The following is a 21,521-nucleotide window of genomic DNA, read 5'->3' as shown; positions in this document are numbered from 1 at the left end:
GTCTGGTAGGAAAGTCAGCCATTAATCAAACAATTACACAGACTGATTTAACACTGCACTTGAGTGGAACAGACGATACCAGACGGGCTACAGCCTGACAAAGGACTAGTACCCAGAATACATAAAGAACTCCTACTCATAATAAGAGAGAATCCAATGGAAGTACCGTCAAATAAACCAAGGGGGCAATTTAAAAAGACAAGAGGCAAATTGCCAATAAACAAATGAAAGTAAGTTCAGTCTCGCTTGTAAACAGGGAGTTGCGAATTCAAACACTGGAATACCATTTCACACCCACCAGCTTGGCAAAAGTTTTATAGTTTGACATTACCAGAGTGTTGTTGAGGAAGCCAAGCATGGGAACTCATATATTGCTACTGAGGTGTAAATTGGTACAACCGCTTTGAAAAACTGTTCATCCCCAGTAAAGCTGCCAATTCACACGGCCTGAGCCCAGCAATTCCATATCCAAGTATCTATCTGGGTGGCTACTTTCACACAAGGGGATGGGTAAAAAAAAAAAAAGAAAATTAATTGTACCTTTGTTTCTAACAACAAAAAAAATGTGAAAATTAGCTTAATGTCTTCCACAAGGAGATGAGTAAGGAGTGGTGAATGCATTCAATGGGACCCTAATCAGCAGTGAAAATGTATGATTTAGAATCACATGTATCAGTGTGGCTACATTTCAAAATCACAGTGCTGAGTGAAAAAAGCATTGAAAATGCTTTTTTCAAAAGAAGAATGCCATTTCTTCAAAGTTTACAAGCATGCCAAACAATCTTATGAAGTGTTTATAGGCACAAATGTTTGTAAGAAACAAACAAACAAACAAAAAATACAAAAGCACGTATGAGAATGATGAACCCGAAGTACAGGAGAGTGGGTACCCAAGGGAAGGGACAGAAATGGGTTCAGAGGGCACCACTTAGATCTGTAAAGTTTGTCCTTAAAAAAAGAGAAAAGACTTGAGGGAAAAGCTTGAGATTGACATATACACAGAGGAGCCGCAACTCCATAGACTGTAGCCTGCCAGTCTCCTCTGTCCATGGGCTTTTCCAGGCAAGAATACTGGAGCAGGTTGCCATTTTCTTCTCCAGGGGATCCTCCCAACCCAGGGATCAAACTTGAGTCTCCTGCATCTCCTGCATTGGCAGACAGATTCTTTACCACTGAGCCACCTGGGAAGCTCCAACTACTATATATAAAATCGATAACTAATAAGGACATACTGTATAGCACAAGGAACTCTACTCTTCAACCCCGTGGACTGTAGCCTGCCAGGCTCCTCTGTCCATGGGATCCTTGAGTCAAGAATACTGGAGTAGGTTGCCATGCCCTCCCTCCAGGGGATCTTCCAGACCTGAGATTGAACCTGTGTCTCCTGTGGCTCCTGCATTGCAAGCGGATTCTTTACTGCTGAGTGGGGAAGCCCACTATATATAAAATTGATAACTAATAAGGACCTACTGTAGAGCACAGGGAACTCTACTCAATACTCTGTAATGATCTATATGTGAAAAGAATCTAAAAAAGCGTGGATATATGTATAACAGATTCACTTTGCTGTACACCTGAAACGAACACATTGTAAATCAACTATAACCCAATCAAGGAAAAAAAAAAAGATTTTAAGAAAAAACAGCAAATGTTAAACTTTGGCAAGGAGGTGGGTGCCAGGGGAGGGGTATAGAACAAACAGGTGTTAAGGATATAATCTCTGTAGGGTTTTTTTTTTTTTCTAATATAATTTGATCTATCAAAGGAGAATTCAACTGAATGGGGGGGAGGGTGGGGTCAGGGAAGCGGTCTCTGAGGACATGATGCTTACTTAGGATGAGAGCCAAACACTGAGTAGGTGAGAAAGGACAGAAAGGTAAACCAAACGGAGAGAACAGGCTGTACGGAGATGCTGACATGGAAAGGTGAACATAGAAGCTGGTAACTGAGAGCCCGGTGTGACCAGAGCAGAGGGGGAAGCGGGTGGGGTGCGGGGTGAGGGTGGGGGGTGGTGCAGAGGCCATCTTGAAAGAGCAGGCCTTCGTGCCAAATATGACTCAAGCAGCAGGGACGGAAAGCTCTGGGGGTCCAGAGACACTTCACTCAGCCAGATAGCAGAAGCGGGAAGGCAGTCTTCAAGAGGTGACTCACATCTTAAGCGTTGGAGAATGAGTAAGAGGAGGCGGAGGGAGGTGTAAATTCCCTTGATCAGGCCCCACAGCAGTAAAGATACTGTTGGTCCCAGCAGGGGCCGACACCCAGGACTAGCTCCGGATAAAGGTGTCAGATAGAAAACGGCAGAGGAGGGTGTCCGTGAAGACGGAATGGGCTGGGGTCCCAGTCCGGGCAGCCTTAAGCGGAGAAAGGCATGGCCAGGCATGACTAGGTACCCGCTCTGGCAGGTGCAGAGGCTGGATTTGAAGGAGGCGGCAGTGCGGGGAGTGTGTTACAGCCAGTGGGAGAGGGACACCTGAACCAGGCTGCCTGGAATTAGAATGAAGAAATGGAGAGTGCCTGGAGAGGTGTTTAGAGGGGAACGCTAGGAGTCTAGTTTGATGGCCCTGCCATCACTGAGAGGGACAAGACGCGGCGAGTTGCAGATGCGTGCAGGGTAAGCCAAGTGGAACTGTCCGGCCAGGCCAGCGAAGAGACTGGGCGTCCCGAGGGCTGCAGATGGAGCTGGGAGTGGGAGGCGCCTCCTGTGGGTGGTTGCTAACCACTCACAGCAAACGAGTTGGTCCAGGAGGGAAGAGGAAGAAGAAAGTGAGCGGATCGCTGGGGACGAAAAGGAATCAGAAGGGCGATGCGGGGAAGCAGAGGACAGGAGGGGAAGGAAGGACCGCGCAGACGCTGAGCGGCCGCTAGGAAGTCAGCCCTGCGCGGGACTGGGCGGGTCCGGGGCGCGCGGGGCTGCAGGCGGAGCCCGGGTGCGCCCGGGAGCCCGGCAGACGCTGGAGAGTCCGCCCAGGCCTTCCCGCTGCCTCGGCCGCCGCCGGGGACCGCAGGGCACTCGCGCGGCCGGGCCACCCGGGCCGTCCCCGGCTCCCCGCGCATCCAGGCCGCGCCTCCCCACCGCCCGCGGGGCCCGGCTACGTCACTGCGGCTCTGACGCGCGCTAACGGAGGCGCGGGCGGAGAAGGCGCGGGGCGGCGCGAGTGTCCTCGCGGGAGGTCCGGTCCTCGCAGCCCGCGGGCCGCTTTCTTGGCCCTTCTCCAGGGGAACCTCGATTTTTCCAAACTCTGGAAGGCCGGCTGTCCTTCGGCCACTGATAAGGACAGCTAGCACCTGGTAAAAGATTTTAACAATGCCCGCAAAGAAATAGCCGGACCCAGGAAAGACTAGTAAGAGCCGCCAGCTAGAGTTCTGCTCGTGTGCTCGGCGGTCCTAGGAACAATAATAACGACCACAACCACAGTAGCCACCATTTATTGAGCGCTTACTCTGTGCCAGGCACGGTGTTAAATGCTTTGCAGGCAACAAACCCTCGGAGGTAAGTACCGTTATTATCCCTATTTTGCAGGGACCAGGGCACAGAGAGGTTAAGTAACTTGCCCCAGGCGCACAGCTGGCTGATGTCCAGTGCCATAATTTCAGCCCAGACCGTCTGATCCCGTGTAATCGTCAGGTTAACCCGCCAAGGTCGGGATCATTTTCTCCATCTTCAAGATGAGGAAATTAAGGCACACGGAAAATATAAGTACCTTGCCCAAGGTCACCTAGCTGGAAAATGGATGAGGCAGAAAGCGAACCCAGGGCTCCTCTCAGTCCGCAGACCCCGCGGTCTTGGCCAAAGGCGATGCTACTTCCAAACCACCTCCGACAGCCCAGCAGGCTGTGGCCCCGGGTCCCCAGGGGCGCAGCCTCTGCGGGGTTTGGGTGGCTTCCCGCGGCCTCCGATCTCGGATGAATCGGATGTTTCCGAGCATCTTCTCTAATGAGTCCACAGGTGCCAGATAGAGATGCGCCTCCCGAAATCCGGTCGGGGACCAGTCGGCGAGGTCCTCTGAAGGGATGGAGCCGGGGCGGAGGTAGCGGGAGGGATCCCGGGTCCCACCTGCAGAGCTGCGTTGACTGGCGGCTTGCCCCGCGCGGCCGGCAGAGGGCGTTGCCGCACGCGCCTCGGGTCCCACGATCCCCAGACCCTGGGGCTGGCGGGCCTCCGCCTGCAGGCCCGGAGACTCAGAACCCCAAAGTGGGAGCCTTTTATTCCGCGTAGCTGGCAGCGCGCCCCCCCGCCCCCCCGCCCCCCCGCCCCTCCCCATCTGGCCCTTCGTCTCAGCCTTGGGCCTGCTTTTCCTGACCACTCTTCCCCATCGTGTGTGCTCCTTCCACCCCAACCATCTGCCTTCAAGATTTCCCCAGTCCCTGCACTGCTGGTGTGGTCACCTCTTAAGAGGCAAGAACACCGATCCTATCCCATTAAAAGACATCCCATTATAAGTCAAACTCGGCCTTGTCTCCCTTCCTTTATAGACCCTCTGGTGATGCAAAATTGGCAAAAATCATCCATTGAATGACGAACTTGCTTTCCTTCTCCAAAACCGGAGAAGGAAATTGGTTAAGGAAGGAGCGAATAGATAAAAGGATCTATTTTTGTAATAGCGACAGTGTATTAAGTACTTGTTTTGTGCTGAGCCCTTTCTGCTTGACTCCTTAATCCTCATTACAGCCCCGAGAGGTGTGCATCATTACTCTCCTTTGACAGGTAAGGTCACAAGACTGCTAAGTAGCAATGCTGGGAATCCACCAGGAGTTATCTGACCTTAAAGCCACATTCCTATCACCCATCACCCAGAATGTACAAGCTGATACAGCTGAACAGAATAGTTAAGATACAAACCATGCAAAAACAAATCAAAATCTACTCTAAGAGTGCTCAGAAAAACCCCATGTGAAACAAGGGTTTCAATGCCTTGCTGAGCCCCAGTCTGAGACTCAATTGTCTGAAACAGGAAAACAAATCCTCAAGGTGCAGTGAGAGGAGAATAGGAATGAGGCATTCAGCTTTCCCTTGGAAGAGCATCCAGAGAGGCCCACTCACTTTCTGTGCCTGGGCTCTGAGGAAATAAAGGTGGTTCTAGGAAAATCTGAAAAGTATGAGAGGAAAAAAAAAATCCCTTCTGTGGTTTTTACTTTAACCAAGCCTCATTTCGCTATTTGTGTTTTATTTTTAAACTAATGTGGCTCTCTCCACCCTTTAAATTGGCACGTAAATAGCAAAAACAGAAGGAAGGCCAGCTACAAACTTCAAATGTGGTGGATTTCTCAGGAAGGAGGTACCTGACTTGAAGTGGAAATGAGGATTAAATGAGGTGCCTTAAACATTTCAAAGACAGACTTTCCACAAGGAATTTAGATCATAAGTCTTTAGAACGGGAGCTTTGTCTAGGTTTAGGCCGGGGGTAGTGTTGACAATTTGTGAGCGAGCTCTCAGAAGGTGGAAAACGAATCACACTTTCAGTGTCCGCATCATCTAATCATCTGGGCTATCACTTTGCTTATGGCTTTAAAGGGTGGCTTCTGGGGGATTTTTCTGTCCTCTGGATCTCAGTCATACACCCTCCCTCAGACCCCTTACTTTTCCAGAAGTTTGCTCCGGGAATTCAGTTGAGATGAAGCAATAGTTGATGATGTCACTAGGCTTGGTTTGAGATTGACTGGCCAACTCTGGACTCACCAACTGGAGATTTTTTTCCAAACTGGGAAACCAAAGCAGAAGGAACTTGTCGAGACTTGTCACTTAATAGCTGTGTCTCTCTTGCCCTATGTCTTTGAACTAGAAGGATTCCCCTCTTACCCAAAACAAGAAAGCCCTGAACATCCCAGGCTGCTGCTTGCAAAATTCTTGGACATTTTTGACCTTTTCTCTCTCTGCTGCTTCCCTCATTCTATCAGTGCATTCATTCTACAAGCATGCATCCAGGGCCTACAATCGTAGATCCTAGCAGTACAGCAGAGACCCTAACATGGGCTGAGAAGTTTACTCTCTCCCGTTCCCACCTGTCTTCTGACCTCATGGTTCCAACTTCTGTGCCTGGAGAGGCCCAATAGTAGGAATGACTTCCTTCTCCAGGTGAGGACCGGTGCTCAGACACACCTGAAATTCTGTCAGCCTACGGCAACTCCCTGAGATTCCATCCTGTGACCCCAGATACCTCTGTGGTGACTCCATATTTGGTGGTAGGTTTGGGTCCTGATATACCTTCAGAAGCAAGACTCAGGAATGCTCCAGCTTCACCACTAGCCCAGGTTCCTTCCATTTCCAATAGTCATCCCTTCAGTTTATAAGATCACTATTGACCAAAGTAGCTCAGGCCATATTCATGGAGCATCTGGTACAGTGAAAAATCCCAAAGTGCCATAATACCCCACTGTCCAAAGGAAAATGTTGGCTTAAACAGACATGTGTGATTAACTGGCAAAAGGATGTGTGGGATAATGCTTATGAGTCTTTTGGGTCTTTTTTTTTTTTTTTTTCATCTTGGGACTGAGTGATCCATAATAATGAGGGGAAGGAAGAACACTAGGCCTGTTTTAGCTTTCAAGATTATTCAAATGGAATAGATTTTCACCATCAACACCCTAGCAAAGACAGAATGCTGAAGGTAAATTGTCACTTTCTGTCTTTTTGGAAAATCCATTAATACTGAATGATCTTGGTTTTAATCCATTCAAAAATTCAGATTATGTCCCTGGAAATCCCTTTAGAAAGTAGATTCCAAATCAGTACTCATTCTTCTTGAATATCCCACTCCTTCCAGATACAGGAGTATTTTCTCTCCTGTTGAGGAAGGAGTGGGCCAGAGACCAGAAGACCCAGGGAGGGTTAAGGACTTTTCCATTAGCTGAGCTGCAGCGCTGTTTGGATCTAGAGAACGTGTATGCGTGTTGTGTCTGCACTGAGTTCATGGTTGTGCATTCTGGCTCATGTCCAAAGCCTCCAGAACACGGGGGCTGAGATTTGCCAAAGAAGGCCGATCCGTAAAGAAGGACGTGTGTCCACTCACCAAGAAGGTTTTGATGGTCAGTGTCTGTGTGTCCAGCTGCTGGGGTGAAGAGATTTGGAAACTCCTGAATATTCCTGCGGGGATCTTTCCAAGCCCTTTTGGGAACCGGCAATAGAGCTTGTCTGGGGAAATTAGTTTTGCACTTTCATAGAGTGAGAGAAATTCCTCAGGGGCATTCTTGTAGTTGGGAAGAGAAATCAAACTCCGCTCATTCCTTCAGGGGCCGTGCCCCTACTAAAGCGCACCGAATCCAGTTCGGTTGGTCCAGTCTGGTGCCTTAAGTGGGGGGTTGGGGGGGAGGAGCAGCGAAGTTCAGCGAATTTCACCTGTGGCTAAGTCCCTCCGCCGACTGGAGCAAGCGTGAGATTTCAGGGGATCGTGTTACCAGTGTGTAAACACCTTGAGTGACGGCCAAGGCTCCCGAGAGACCACAAAGGATCTCAAACCCTTCCTATCTTCCTAGAAACCCTGGCGGCCCGGCCGGCTGCTTGCTGTCTGATGCAACAGTTTGCAACGCCGTTCTGGGAGCCGAGCCTGCCGCGGGGCGCGGGGCGTGCGGCCTATGCGCATGCGCGGGCCGGGGCCCGCCCCTCCGGCAGGGGAGAAGCTTTTCACCAGATGTGCGGGGGGCGGGGCGGGCAGGGAGACCTTTGGCAGCTCGCGCCGGCGATCTGAGCTTAATTAAACTTCTCCCGAGGCATTGGCTGACTGATTGACCCAGTGATCCAAAAAAATCAGAGAGGCCCAAATCGCCCTAATGCCACAGAAGAGCGAAGTTGGGGAGTTGGCTTTCGGTGTCCAGAGCTCGGCTCCTCTTCCCTGAGCGCCCCCAATCCACAACGCTTTCGCGGCGGGGGGTGGGGGTGGGGTGCGGTTGCCAAAGCTCACTAGGATGTCAAGGTCTTGCTGGCCTGGGCCTTCCTACCGAATTCTCAAAGAGGGAAGGACAGCAGTTACAGAAGGGGAGGGGTGGGGGCAAAGTTTTGATAGCATCTACATCAGTTATCTGTCCTTCATTTCCCCACCCATGTGCCTTAGAAGGGTTTTTATAAGCAGAAAGGAACATGGCATCTAGATTATTTTCCAAGTTTGTGAGCCATTTAGGTATTGCCTGCATGATTTTCCTCCATACCCACATTCCTCCAAAGTTGTATATTTTAAATTGACTTTTATTAACTTTTCTTATTTTTAAAATTAACTTTAAATCGATTCCCTTTTTCTCCATAGTCTTGCCTGAAGCAACAACATTAGTGAAACCACAGCTTTGATGTGCTAGTCGTATATTTTAATACACTCGAAAATAAACTCATAACTATTCAAATTAAAAAAAAAATGTATGTGTTAGCTAAAAGTGTTTTGTCTGCTACATTTGAAAAAAAGCTCCAGAGGTAATAACAATAACTAACATATGCTGAGTGATTGCCAGTGTCCCAGGCACTGTTCTAAGATTCTAAGTCCTTAGGACACCTTAGAAGGTGGATGTTGTTTACATTTTACAGAGGAGAAAAGAGCCACAGAGAGGTTAGGTAACTTGCACGAAGTCATGGAGTCAGGATGCAAACTCGACTAACCTCACTCTAGACGGATACCGCTATCTATGTGTGCTAAGTCACTTCAGTCATGTCTGACTCTTTGCAACACTTCCAACTGTAGCCCACCAGGCTCCTCTGTCCATGGGATTCTCCAGGCAAGAATACTGGAGTGGGTTGCCGTGGCTTTCTCCAGAGGATCTTCCTGACCCAGGGATCGAACCTGGTTCTCCTGCATTGGCAGATGGGTTCTTTACCTATAGGTGCCACCTGGGAAGCCCCTGGCCTAAAAAGAGGCTAAGTTACTGCTGAAGATCCCCCAGGTGGTTAACATACTCCAGATTTGAACCCAAGTCTGACTGACTGCACAACTGAGCGTTTAACTGATGTGTTGGACTCTTTGGCCTGTTTTCCCCATTCTCACCTCATACAGCTTTATCTCTGTCTGCTTCCCTAGGAATCCAACCTGTGCTTCCAAGCCTTTCTCTCCTCACTTCCTACTGCTCCCCTTCCACTACCCCCTGGATGAGTCAAAGTTTCTCTTTTCTAGTGTTTTCTTCTTTTCTCTGAACTAAAGTTACCCATACAGCTCTGATTTCCTTGAGAATCCCTCTTCTGAAGGTCCTGTCTTTTTCACTGATCGTGGGACTGCTTAGAAAGTCCACCTATCAACATTGAAACTACATTTCCCAGGCTGCCATGCTTGCCTGGAATGAGAGCAAAACTCCTTTGTCAAACCATGTGGCTCCTATTTTGGGGTTGGAAAATCTGGTCACTAGCTTGGATAAAGATTGGTATGCCCATAGACTAATTCATCTGGCCCCAGGCAGACATGAATTTCCCAGGCCTCAATGATTGGGGGTAGGGGTGAGTTATTTCAGCAAACAGAACCTTCAATTAGGGACTTAAATGAAGCCTTGGCATAAGACTTCTAAAAGATGGCTGACCCCTGCCCCCAGAGATGTATTTTCTTTCTGCAACAGCCCTTGCCACCACTCCTTCCCTTTCTTCCCTCGCCCTTCTTCCAGATTCTTCTCTTAATTGTACCATCGTGCCACTCCCTTGTCCCCACCCCCACCCCCATGCCCACACCCACTCTTTAACTGTTTAGTATAAAATCCAGCCCACCAGACTGAGGTTTTCTTCGACCCAAATGTTATTTTCAGAAGGAGCCATTGAGGTTGGGGTGTAATTGCAGCGTTGGGCCTCTGCAAGCCAAGCTGAAAATAATCAGCGAGGCAGATGGGGTGGGAAGAGTGTGCGGTGGCCGCTTCCACCAAAGAGCAGAAGAAACCCAATGGCATGAGTCAGAGGGAGGTGAGTGCCAGGCTGGGCCTCCTGGGCTTACAGCCGGGAGCTGAGTTAAGGAGAAACTGCCCAAGGTGTTGGGTCTTTGTCTGAGGCCGATCCAAGGTGGCCCCTGGCTGCTCATCACGAGTCCGTATTTTTTGTGTGACAGCTGCCAAGCTTCTCTTGCTCTTCCTCGATTGGGTCATAGCAGCCAGTACTCCACATGGGCACTTGGCCATCCAGTTGGCTCATCCATCTCTAGAGCAGGGTTTCTCAACTTGGGCACTACTGGCATGTTGGCCTGGATATTTCTTTGTTGTGGGGGACTGTCTTGCACATTGTAGGATGTTTAGCAACATCCTTGGCCTCTACCCACTAGCCTCAGTAACACACACACACACAAATGCACACAAGTCAGGGTTACCCAAAACGTCTCCAGACATGCCAAATGTCCTGGGCTGAGAAAATCACCCCTGATTGAAAACCACTGGTCTAGAGTGATCCAGGCCTATAAAAGGGGTCGCAATCAACTGTCCCCATGGTGGCCTCATTGCTTCACACCTGAATGGGCCCTGGTGAAAACTATTGTCCAACTCCTATTTCAAAAGACAACTATTGAATATCTCAAACCCAGCACAAGTGCCCACAGTGTACCAGGCACTGGACAAGGTGTTGAGAATGAAGCCATGAGCAAGGCTGGTGTGGTCCCTCATGGAAATGACTGAGTGACTAAACCACCCTGATTGAGAGACTTGTAAAAAAAAGACCTGGGATACTATAAGAAAATCGAAGAGGGTTTCTCATCTAGGTCAGAGGGGGCTATCGAGAAAGGCTTTTAGGGGACTTTCCTGATAGCCCAGTGGCTAAGACTCCATGCTCCCAATACAGGGGGCCAAGGTTCAATCCCTGGTCAGGGAACTAGATCCCACATGCCACAACTAAAGATCCCGCATGCTGCAACAAAGAGCGTAGATCTCAGAACAGCCAAATAAATAAATATTTAAATTAAAAAAAAAAAAAAAAGGACAAGAAGAAAGGAAGTCTTAGAGGAAATGAGGAATTAGCCAATTGGAGATTTGAGGACGAGGCAGTGTTCCATGGAGTAGGGACAGTGTTCAGAAGCCCTGAGTTAGGAAGGAATGTCATACTTTCAGGGACCCAAAGAAGTCTTCCATGGACCAGGCTCAGAAGGGTGGGTGATCGTTTTCTCCTCTCACCCCCAACACTTGTTTTCCTTGTACTCCTTCTCTAGATGTCTAGCATAAGCATGTAGACTTAGGATCATATTTAACCACACCCAACCCCCTTCCTTATCCTTGCTCACCCCCCTCAGTCACCCAGTTACCAAGTGCTGTCAGTTCTGCCACCAAAATCTCCCTGCAGACTATCTGGTTGTCTCCCTTCCCACCACCACAGCCCCGCTGCAGGCTCTCCTCATTACTCAGCCAAATTTGTGAAATAGCTTCCTAACGAGTCATCTTCCAGCCTCTACCTCAGAGAAAGACGCATATCTCCCCATGTCTCTGCTAGCTCACAAACCCTGCGCGGCTTCCAGAGGCCTGGCAGCCAGGCCGCTGCCTCCCCAGGCTCTCAGGTGGCCTTCCTTCACTACCCTCAGCGTCCCTCCCACTCCCGAGCCACACCAGACCACTAGCCAGACCCCGTGGGCCTTCCCGTCTCTGTGATTTTGCTGTTCTCTGTCTGAAAGGCTCTTTCCCAACCAAAATCATTTGGGGGAATTCCCACATAGCCTGTAAGACTCAGAAAAAAATGAACTCATGATACTCTTTGTCCCTTCTGAGAAGCCTTCTCTTCATTCTTTCGGCTGTTTTCACTGGAACTTAGATATTGCTGCTCGTTTACCGTTTATCATGTTGGCCCGTAGTGACCTATTTAAACCCATCCCCCTCCCAAAGTCAGAGGGCCTCAGAGGCAGGTAATATACTGGACCCTGCTGGTTGATTACCTAGCACCCATTCTTCCCTTGCCAGCTTCCTAAGAGATGCCAAAGAAGCGTTGGGTTGGCTAAACAGGTCATCCATAACATGGAGAAACCGAATGAACTTTTTGGCCGACCAGTACAAGACACAGTGTATTGTCTAGCAGACACGCTAAGCTGCCATAACAAGCAGACCCAGAATACAGGGGCTTAGGCAAGCCCATGTGCCTCTGTGGAAGCTGGTCCCTTGCCCAGGGGTGGGCCCACCACCCTTTCTAAGAACTGATTCAGGAATCTGTGCCTAAAATCAGTAAGCGGGAGACACTTCTCTGGTTCCACTCTCCTCTTCTCCAGTAACAGTATTCCTTGTTTGGGGCCAAGCAGACAGCTGCCTGGTAAGCACTACATTTCCCAGCCTCCCTTGCAGCTTGAATGGCTGTGAGTCTTAAGTTCTCACTAACAGACAGTGAACAACAGCCTACCACTTCTAAGTGTAAAAGTGAAAGTCGTTCAGTAGTGTCCGACTCTTTGCGACCCCATGGACTGTATAGTCCATGGAATTCTCCAGGCCAGAATACTGGAATGGGTGGCCTTTCCCTTCTCCAGAGCATCTTCCCAACCCAGGGATCAAACCCACGTCTCACACATTGCAGGCAGATTCTTTCCCAGCTGAGCCACCAGGGAAGCCCACCACTTCTAAGCTGTGCCCTCAAAAAGAATGTATATATGCTCCCCTGCCCTTCCCCAGCCCTTCCCCCTTTCTGAGAGGTGAGCAAAATTGAAGCAGTCTCCCTAGACCTAGAGAGGAAAGCCACATTTGGAGGATGGTGGAGCCCTCCTATTAGTCTTGGATGGCTTTCTTCCAAACTCTTCTGTGATATGAAAGAGACAGAAATTTCTATTTTGCTTAGACTTCTGTGTTTGGAGTCTCTTAGACCTGTGATCTAGTCAGGGCCAAAGAGATACAAGGAAAGGTTTGATGGGGGTTTCTGGGGAAGAGCTCTCTGGTTTTTATGAAGCAACATCATGGAGCAACCTTCTCTCTTTCTCTAACTCTGGACATTCCCGGGAGTAGAACTGTGGCAGTGCTCTTGCTACCAGCCTTGGAAATAGGCTATACACAAGGAGAGCAGAGCTGACAGAATCCAGGGAAATGGAGTCATAGTTTCTGGACTAAACAACTTTGAAGTCCACTGTCTTGTCTGCTCGGGTTTACCTAACAAGATACTACCAACTGTATGTTTTTTCCAGTAGTCATGTATGGATGTGAGAGTTGGACCATAAGGAAGCTGAGAGCCGAAGAACTGAAGCTTTTGAACTGTGGTGTTGGAGAAGACTCTTGAGAGTCCCCTGGACTGCAAGGAGATCCATTCAGTCAATCCTAAAGGAAATCAGTCCTGAATATTCTTTGGAAGGACTGATGCTGAAGCTTCAGTACTTTGGCTACCTCATGCAAAGAGCCAACTCATTGGAAAAGACCCTGATGCTGGGAAAGATTGGGGGCAGGAGGAGAAGGGGGTGACAGAGGATGAGATGGTTGGATGGCATCACTGACTCAATGGGCGTGAGTTTGAGCAAATTCTGGGAGATAGTGAAGGACAGGGAAGCTTGGAGTGCTACAGTCCATGGGTTGCAAAGAGTCAGACAGGACTTAGCAACTGAACAATAAAGGGCCTTAAGCAATAGGAATTTACTTTCTCATGATTCTAGAAGGCTGTAAGTCCAGAGCTGATTTCTGGTGAGGCCTCGCTGGCTGACCTGCAGACAGCCGCCTTCTCTCTGTGTCCTCACATGGCCTCATCTCTGTGTGTGTGTGAGAAGAGAGCGCTCTGGTATCTCTTCCTTTTCTTATAAAGACACCAGTCTGAACGGATAAGGGTTCCAGTCTATGACCTCATTTAACCTTAATTATCCCTATCTCCAAATATATTCCCCATTGAAGTTAAGGCTTCAACATATGAATTTGGGAGGAGGTCACAATTTAATCCAAAACACCCACCCTACCTCTCGGCTTCCAGTTGCGTGAGCCAAGAAATGTCCTTTTGTCGGAAGCAGCTCACACTTGTTTTCTCCTGCTTCTTCCCTTACGGCGTTTCACCCCTCTTCATCTCCCCCCGGAACCGGCACAGAAGGGGTCAATACATACTTGTGGAATAAATGTTCCATCACTATTTTTCTTCTTTTTCCTGGAATGATGACCTCACAGATAAATTATAAGCATTTGCCTCTCTCTGCCCCAGCCTAAACACCTAAAGCAGTCACATGGCCCTCATCTCTAGAAAATTCTTCTCAGACGCACCCATGGCTACTTGCACAGAGAGCTGAGGCTTCAGCTATAAAATCGGAAGTTTGAATTAAACACACTCCAGTGTGCCTTCCAGCAGAAACCTTCCCTGAGTCCGTTCCAGTTTCTAAGGTCCCACGTCTCTGCCTGAGGCTCTCGGCAGTAGTCATCCTGTGTCCAGACCCGGGACCTTTCCAGCACTGACAATGTGCAGTCTATCAAGAGGGCCCTCTGGGCTCCAGCCCCCACTCCCTGATGGTCCAGGATTCTGTCTGAAGCTTTCTCAAGCTCTGGAGTCCCAATATTCTGTAACATTATGCTGAGCACAAGAAAGTTTTCTTTCATTTGTATTTTATTTTATTTTTATTTTATCTGGCTGTGCTAGGACTTAGTTACAGCACGTGGGGTCTTTTAGTTGTGACATATGAACTCTTAGTTGCAGCATGTGGGATCTAGTTCCCTCACCAGGGATTGAACCCAGGCATGCGTAGGGAGGCATCTTAGCCACTGGACCACCAGGGAAGTCCAAGAAAGTTTTTGATTCGCTGCTAGGCCTCCTACCCACCCACCCCCACCCCCACCCCCCCGCCGCCCCCAGCACACAAGAGAAAGCCCAGGGGAGAGCCTGAACTCTAGCAACCTTGTCCTCCAGATGAGACCAGAGGTAGACTCTGCAGACAAACAGGCAGGGGGAGCCTCACAGTGCTCAGACACCCAGCAGGTCCTGCAGCAGGGACACTCAGCCTCCCTGTGCCCATCCATCAGCATCCAGACAGCCATCAATGGTGCCCCAAACGGGGCACGTCCCAGTTCTGAGCAACAAACTTCCTTCTTCAGCCGTGAGAACTCCGCTGATGCAGACTGGGGAAAGGGCTGCCTCATTACTCAGCCCACTGGAATGTGGGAGAATCAGACCTCCGGGAAAATGACCAGTGAGTGGACTCTGGTCAGCCAGGACCTTCAAGGTCCAGAGGTGCTTCCTCCTGAGTCAGCAGCAACGCCAAGCCTTTCTTCCCACGCCTTTTGAAGTTACCATCTGGGACACTCAGCACATGCTGAGCACACAAGTTAGCTTATTTTCCCTTCACAACAGCCCTGCAGGTATGCATCGTTGCTAGCCCCGTTTTTTAGATAAGCAGATTAAGGTTTAGAGAGGTGAAACAGCTTTGCTTGGACTGACAAAGCTGGATTGGACCTGAGTTTCAGGCTTCCCTGGTGGCTCAGATGGTAAAGAATCCGCCTGCAATGCAGGAGACCTGGGTTCGATCCTCGGGTGGGAAAGATCTCCTGTAGAAGGGGATGGCTACCCACACCATGGAGAGAGGAGCCTGGCGGGCTGCAGTCCATGCGGTCCCAAAGAGTCAGACACAACTGAGAGACTAATACTTTCACTTCTTAACCAGATGCTGGTGGGTGGCTTTGGAATTGGCAGCATCTCCTCTGGTCTTATAACTTGGGTGGGCCTTGTTGGGTCAGGAAGAATGGCATGGTAAGACCCCAGATCACTGAGGTCTGTGCTGATGGGGAGGAAGTCAGGACCAGAGAGAAACACAGTCACCAGAGTGAAGGACAAGATTGGTGGAGATCACCAAGTGAGTCAAGTACACAGAGGGACACAGGCTCTGTCAGTTAGGGTCTACCAGACCCAACCGGGGTGACCAGAGATCCCCTACCATCAGCCTCCGGAGCCTTCCCATCCTCCCCAGCAGGAGCCCTCCAGCAGGTTGGGAGCTGGAAGCTGCCTTGGAACAGCCTATGTCCTGGTCATCTGTTTTTTCTTTATTGTCACATCCATTCCTTGTGGAATAAATGTTCCATCGTTATTTTTCTTCTTTTTCCTGGAATGATGACCTCACAGATAAATTATAAGCATTTGCCTCTCTCTGCCCCAGCCTAAACACCTAAAGCAGTCACATGGCCCTCATCTCTAGAAAATTCTTCTCAGACGTACCCATGGCTACTGCACGGAGAGCTGAGGCTTCAGCTATAAAATCGGAAGTTTGAATTAAACACACTCTAGTGTGCCTTCCAGCAGAAACATTCCCTGAGTCCGTTCCAGTTCTAAGGTCCCACGTCTCTGCCTGAGGCTCTCGGCAGTAGTCATCCTGTGTCCTGACCCGGGACCTTTCCAGCTCTGACAATGTGCAGTTCTGCTGCACATCTGTTCTGCTCAACATCTTTGGAAGGCAAATGACACACCCCAGACTCCCTGCCAACTGGCTTCTGACCAGGTTTACCCAACGAAAGGTATAGGAGAAAGAGAGGAGTTTGGGTATTGTCCCTACCCTCCACTTGACCCCCAGCTTCCAGGGACGTCTCCAGTCCTGGCTCCCTCCCCTCGTGGCTCCAGTTCCCAGTGGGCAGCCCCAGCCCCTGGGCTCAGGTACCACCCCTCCTCCCTTTATTCTTCCAGCCTCAGGGGTTGTGGCATTTTCCTGAGGACTAGTTTCCCCCCAGCTCCCCATGTGCCCTGCAGCTCTTGCAACCATTCCCTCTACTAAAAATGTGGTTCTGTTCTCCTAACTGGGCCTTGCCCAGCCTGGGCTGGAAGGAGACAGTCAGCAACCTTGTCTCCTTCCCCAGCTGTGGATGGGGTCAGGGGCTCCCTGGAGAGAACGGTGATGCCTTAGTCTGTTCAAGCTGCCATCACAAAACACCACAGAGCAGGTGGCTAATACACAAGAGAAATTTATTTCTTTCAGTTGTGAAAGCTGGACATCCCAGATCAGAGTGCCAGCATGGTCAGGTTCTGGTGAGAGCCCTGTTCTGGAAGGGGCCAGGGAGCTCTGCGGGATCTCTTCTAAGAGCACTAATAGCATTCGTGAGGCTCCATCCTCATGATCCAGTGCACTGTAGCCCGCCAGGCTCCTCTGTCCATGGAATTCTCCAAGGCAAGAATGCTGGAGTGGGTTGCATTTCCTGCTCCTGGGGATCTTCCCAACTCAAGGATTGAACCTGAGTCTCCTGCACTGCCCGCAGATTCTTTACCATCTGAGCCACCAGAAAAGCCCCTCATGACCTAGGCATCTCCCAAAGCCCCCACCTCCTAATACTATCACATTGGGCATTAGGATTTCTTCATATGAACTTGGAGGAGACACAAACATTCAGCCCAGGGCAGACAGGAAACTCCCGAGCGTGAGGGTGGGCAGAAGATCCATCCCGCAGCCAGGACCCCGTGGACCCCTTGGGTGCCAAGTTAGGTGGCCATGAGCAGAATGGAGCAGTCTCCAGCAGGACAGCATGGATCCCAGACCAAGAGCCCTGGCAACCGGTGCTTCTGAGTCTTCAGGATGTCTTCTTGGTGCATCAAGATCCACTCTGCCCCTGTGTTCTCTCAGCCTCAAAACAATCTCAGCTGGGCCACTTCCATCGTGGCCAAGTCTTAACCCCTCTGGAGCTCAGAGTCCTCCTCTGTTTTCTGGGAAAAATACAGTATCCCCCCTTGGGTTGTCACGACAAGGAAATAATGCCTGCTGCCCCGCCGGGCACAGAGCCAGTGGTCATTACCTGGGAGCAGCATCCTAATTGTTGTCAACAATAATCATCTGGGCAGCAATCATAATCAACCCTGAATATTCACTGGAAGGACTGATGCTGAAGCTGCAGCTCCAATACTTTGGCCACCTGATGAAGCAAATAGCCGGCTCATTGGAAAAGACCCTGATGCTGGGAAAGATGGAAGGCAGGAGAAGAGGGAGACAGAGGATGAGATGGTTGGGTGGCATCACTGACTCAACGGACATGAGTTTGAGCAAACCCTGGGAGATAGTGAAGGACAGAGGAGCCTGGCGTGCTGCAGTCCGTGCGGTCACAAATAGCTGGACACGACTTGGCGACTGAACAACAATCACCTGGAGGAACTAGAGGAACTGGTGACCTGTCTGTGAGGATCTGCAGAGAGCAGGGGCAGAAGAGATAAGGTGGGGCCCAGTTAGGCCAGAAAGCAGTGGAATTTGAGGTTCTCCATCCAGGGGTCACCTGTTGGTCTCCCTCCTTTGGAGGCCCATTTTCTCTACCCATTTCCCTGGCATGTTAGATTCAGCCCCAATTCCTCCAGCTGGCCCTCAGACACTGTATAGCTGCCTCAGTCCTGAGCAGGGGAATACTCAATGCCTGAGAAGGGGATGGAGGTTTCATCCCTCCCTTGCCGCATCTGAGAAAAGGCCAGATCCCAAGAGAGGGCTCAGGATGGGAGAGGCCGAGAACGAGGCAAGCGTTAGGTGCCTCCACCGGCTGTTTGCTGCACACCAGGTTCTCTGTGAAACACACAAACACTTCCTGTGTACTATTGGGTTTAATCCTCCAGCCACTAGAAGAGGAGGTATGTGGTCTGTTATCATCATCATCATCAACAAAAACATCCCCATTTGATAAAGGCATTGAACCTCGGAGAGGTTAGGGAACCTGCCAAGATCGCATAGCCAGAATTCAGCAGAGCCAAAATTTCAACCAACTCCACCTGATAAAAGACTGCAGCCTCCCCAGGAGGAGTTAATGTGTGTCTTTCTTGGCCCACGGCGCTGGCATCAAGAGGGCACCCCTCCTGGCATTTGAGTCAAGGAAATAGGAGGCCCACAGGGAGATGGATCATTTACAGAGCTCATCCATGACTCGGCCTGGGCCTCCAGGCCTGTTCCATCTTTGGGGATCTCTGCCGGGTGTTGGAGACAAGGGCAGGCCTGACAATGGTGTGCACTGGGAGGTTGCTGCTGATGCTTGTGTGTGTGTGTGTGTGTGCGCGCACACGCTGCCCACATACGCACAGACACACGCGGACATAGCAGCCTGCCCCCAACCTTGGCCCAGGAGCAGACAGGGAAGGGATGTGCGTCTGGCAGGTGAGTGGGAAGGTCTAGGTGGCTCCACTCTCATCTCCCTCCCAGTTCTGGGGAGATGCTCTGATATTTTCCTGAAGAACTGGCTCTGGGCCTAGAGGCTTTTGCTTTCCGTAAAGTCAAAAAGAAAGGACCCTGGGAAATTCCTTCTCCAAAATCAGTTCAGACTTGACCAGCCTCTCTGAGCCTCCAAGCCAGACGGTGGCTGATGCCCTTGTCGACTCACACTGAGTGAGAACAGGCTGCCTCAGAAACCTAATCTTCCCATCCCATTGCCTCCTGGAAATCAACCTCCAAATGACCCCAAGCCTTGCTCTAGGCCCTGAGTCATACTGAATGGCTGCCTCCTAACTGCACCATGACATAGCCTGATGTGACTGCAGGAGCATGAGCACTGGGGTCGTCGGAGTCTCAGGCTGGACTGATAGGAGCTGGGAGACCTGGGGCAAGTGACCCAACCCTTCTGAGCCTCAGTTTCCTCTTCTGTAAAATGGACATAATAACTACCCATAGAAGGTCGGGTAAATGTGAATGCTCCTGCCTCTTCCCTTTTCTCCCCCCTCCTCCCCTTCCCCTCCCTCCTTCTGATCCTCCTTAACCTCCACTGACCATTTGACCACCTAGCTGCTGGCCTCTGCTTCCCGCATCCTCCCAGCTGGGGGCCAGCCTCCGAGCCTCTCAGGAGCCAGTGGTTTTGCCGCCCTTTGCTTGTGGGCTGCCGTGGGCCAGCTCCCCTGAGAGCAAAGGCCTCAGAGCTGGGCGACCGGGGCCCCACCCTCCTCATAAACACTGGTTGGGCACCAACTGACCTCAGGAGGGAAGTACTCGGCCGGGACCCTCTTCTTCAGCCCTGCCGGCCACTGTATGCTCCAGGGGAAGCTCCAGGCCGATCTGGCACCCTGGTACCCAGGCCACCTCCATCCTGGAAATAGGCACTTGGAACCAAACCCTTGGCCAAAGGTGGAAGGAAGTGAACAGGCCTGAATGCCTCCGTCCTATCCTCCCACGGCCCCACCCTGGCTGTCCCAGACAGGGCAAGTTCTCTCTAATTTAAATGTCTTTAGTGATCGTGATAGACATACATAAAGAGGACGTTACTGTTCCTCTTTGTTTCTTAAAAATAAAGACAGGAACTACGTATAACAAAATATTAATCATTTGAGCTCTGGGCAGTGGAGGGGTGTGTGTTTTACTATTTTTTGGAACACCCCTTTCTGTATTGTTAAAATTTCTCTAAATAAAAACATTTTTAAATACATAAGCTTCTTACGGGTTTATGGGGGAAAAAATTTGAAAATGCCAAAAAGTAGAAAGAGAAAAATAAGAATCACCAAAATCTCTCCTTGGGAATCAGGCAATTTATATATTGGCTAATCTCCTCCTGGTTCTTTTTTCTAGTGTGTATTTATATAGTTTTAATCTTTTTCTAATGGAGATATAATTGGCATATAACATTGTGTTCCTTTTATATTCACTTTATTCTTTTTACCAAAAAACAAAACCCTAGAATTATACTAATAATCTGTTTCCCTCCCAACAATATATTTTAAACAGTTTCCCATGCCCTTGGAGATTAATATTTACTTTAGCACACTTCTTTTCAGCCTTTTTCCATGTAATCATGAATAAGGTATATATTTTATGATTAGAACCCATATGGATCATATATAGGGGTCATTTATACCTTTTATTATTTTTTCTTATTTAAAAAGAACTGCTTTTTAAATAAGTTTACAGGAAAGAACTTCTTTTTAAATAACTTCTGTTGTAAATCAATGGAAAATACGGATAAACAAAACTACATGTGAAAACCTTGTAGCCTCATCACTCTGAAATAACCTCTGCTGACATTTTAGTTTTTAACCTTCCCATCCACTTTTCTGCATACATATGTCAGTCAGCCAGTTCAGTCGCTCAGTTGTGTCTGACTCTGCGACCCCAGGACTGCAGCACACCAGGCTTCCCTGTCCATCACCAACTCCCAGAGTTTACTCAAACTCATGTCCATTGAGTCGGTGATGCCATCCAACCATCTCATCCTCTGTCGTCCCCTTCTCCTCCCACCTTCAATATTTCCCAGCATCAGGGTCTTTTCAAATGAGTCAGTTCTTCCCATCAGGTGGCCAAAGTATTGGAGTTTCAGCTTCAGCGTCAGTCCTTCCAATGAATATTCAGGACTGATTTCCTTTAGGATGGACTGGTTTGATCTCCTTGCAGTCCAAGCGACTCTCAAGAGTCTTCTCCAACACCTCAGTTCAAAAGCATCAATAGCATACATATGTAATATATGTAAACACATTTGAAAATAAAATTGGAATCATACAATTCATATTATTTTGAACCTGCCTTATCTGTTTACTTAACCAAATATCTTACATTGATTATAATTGTTTCATGAGAAAACCCAAAGTTACAAGTTCATTACTCTCCCTAGGAAATGTCTGGAGGGAAGCAGCCCAGATTGGTACAAAGACTCTGTGACCATCAGAGACCCAGGCTCCTTCTAACTGGGGCTCCCCATCCTTAGCACGTGCTTCCCACTCACGACCTAAGACAGCTGCTCCAGGGGGAAGAAGCAAAGAAGGAGCCCCTTCTCCTCAAAGGACACTTCCTGGAATTCACACACATCACTTC

Source organism: Bos indicus x Bos taurus, chromosome 15, assembly GCF_003369695.1.
Source record: "Bos indicus x Bos taurus breed Angus x Brahman F1 hybrid chromosome 15, Bos_hybrid_MaternalHap_v2.0, whole genome shotgun sequence".
In the NCBI taxonomy this organism is placed as follows: domain Eukaryota; kingdom Metazoa; phylum Chordata; class Mammalia; order Artiodactyla; family Bovidae; genus Bos; species Bos indicus x Bos taurus.
This window is presented reverse-complemented; position numbering follows the sequence as displayed.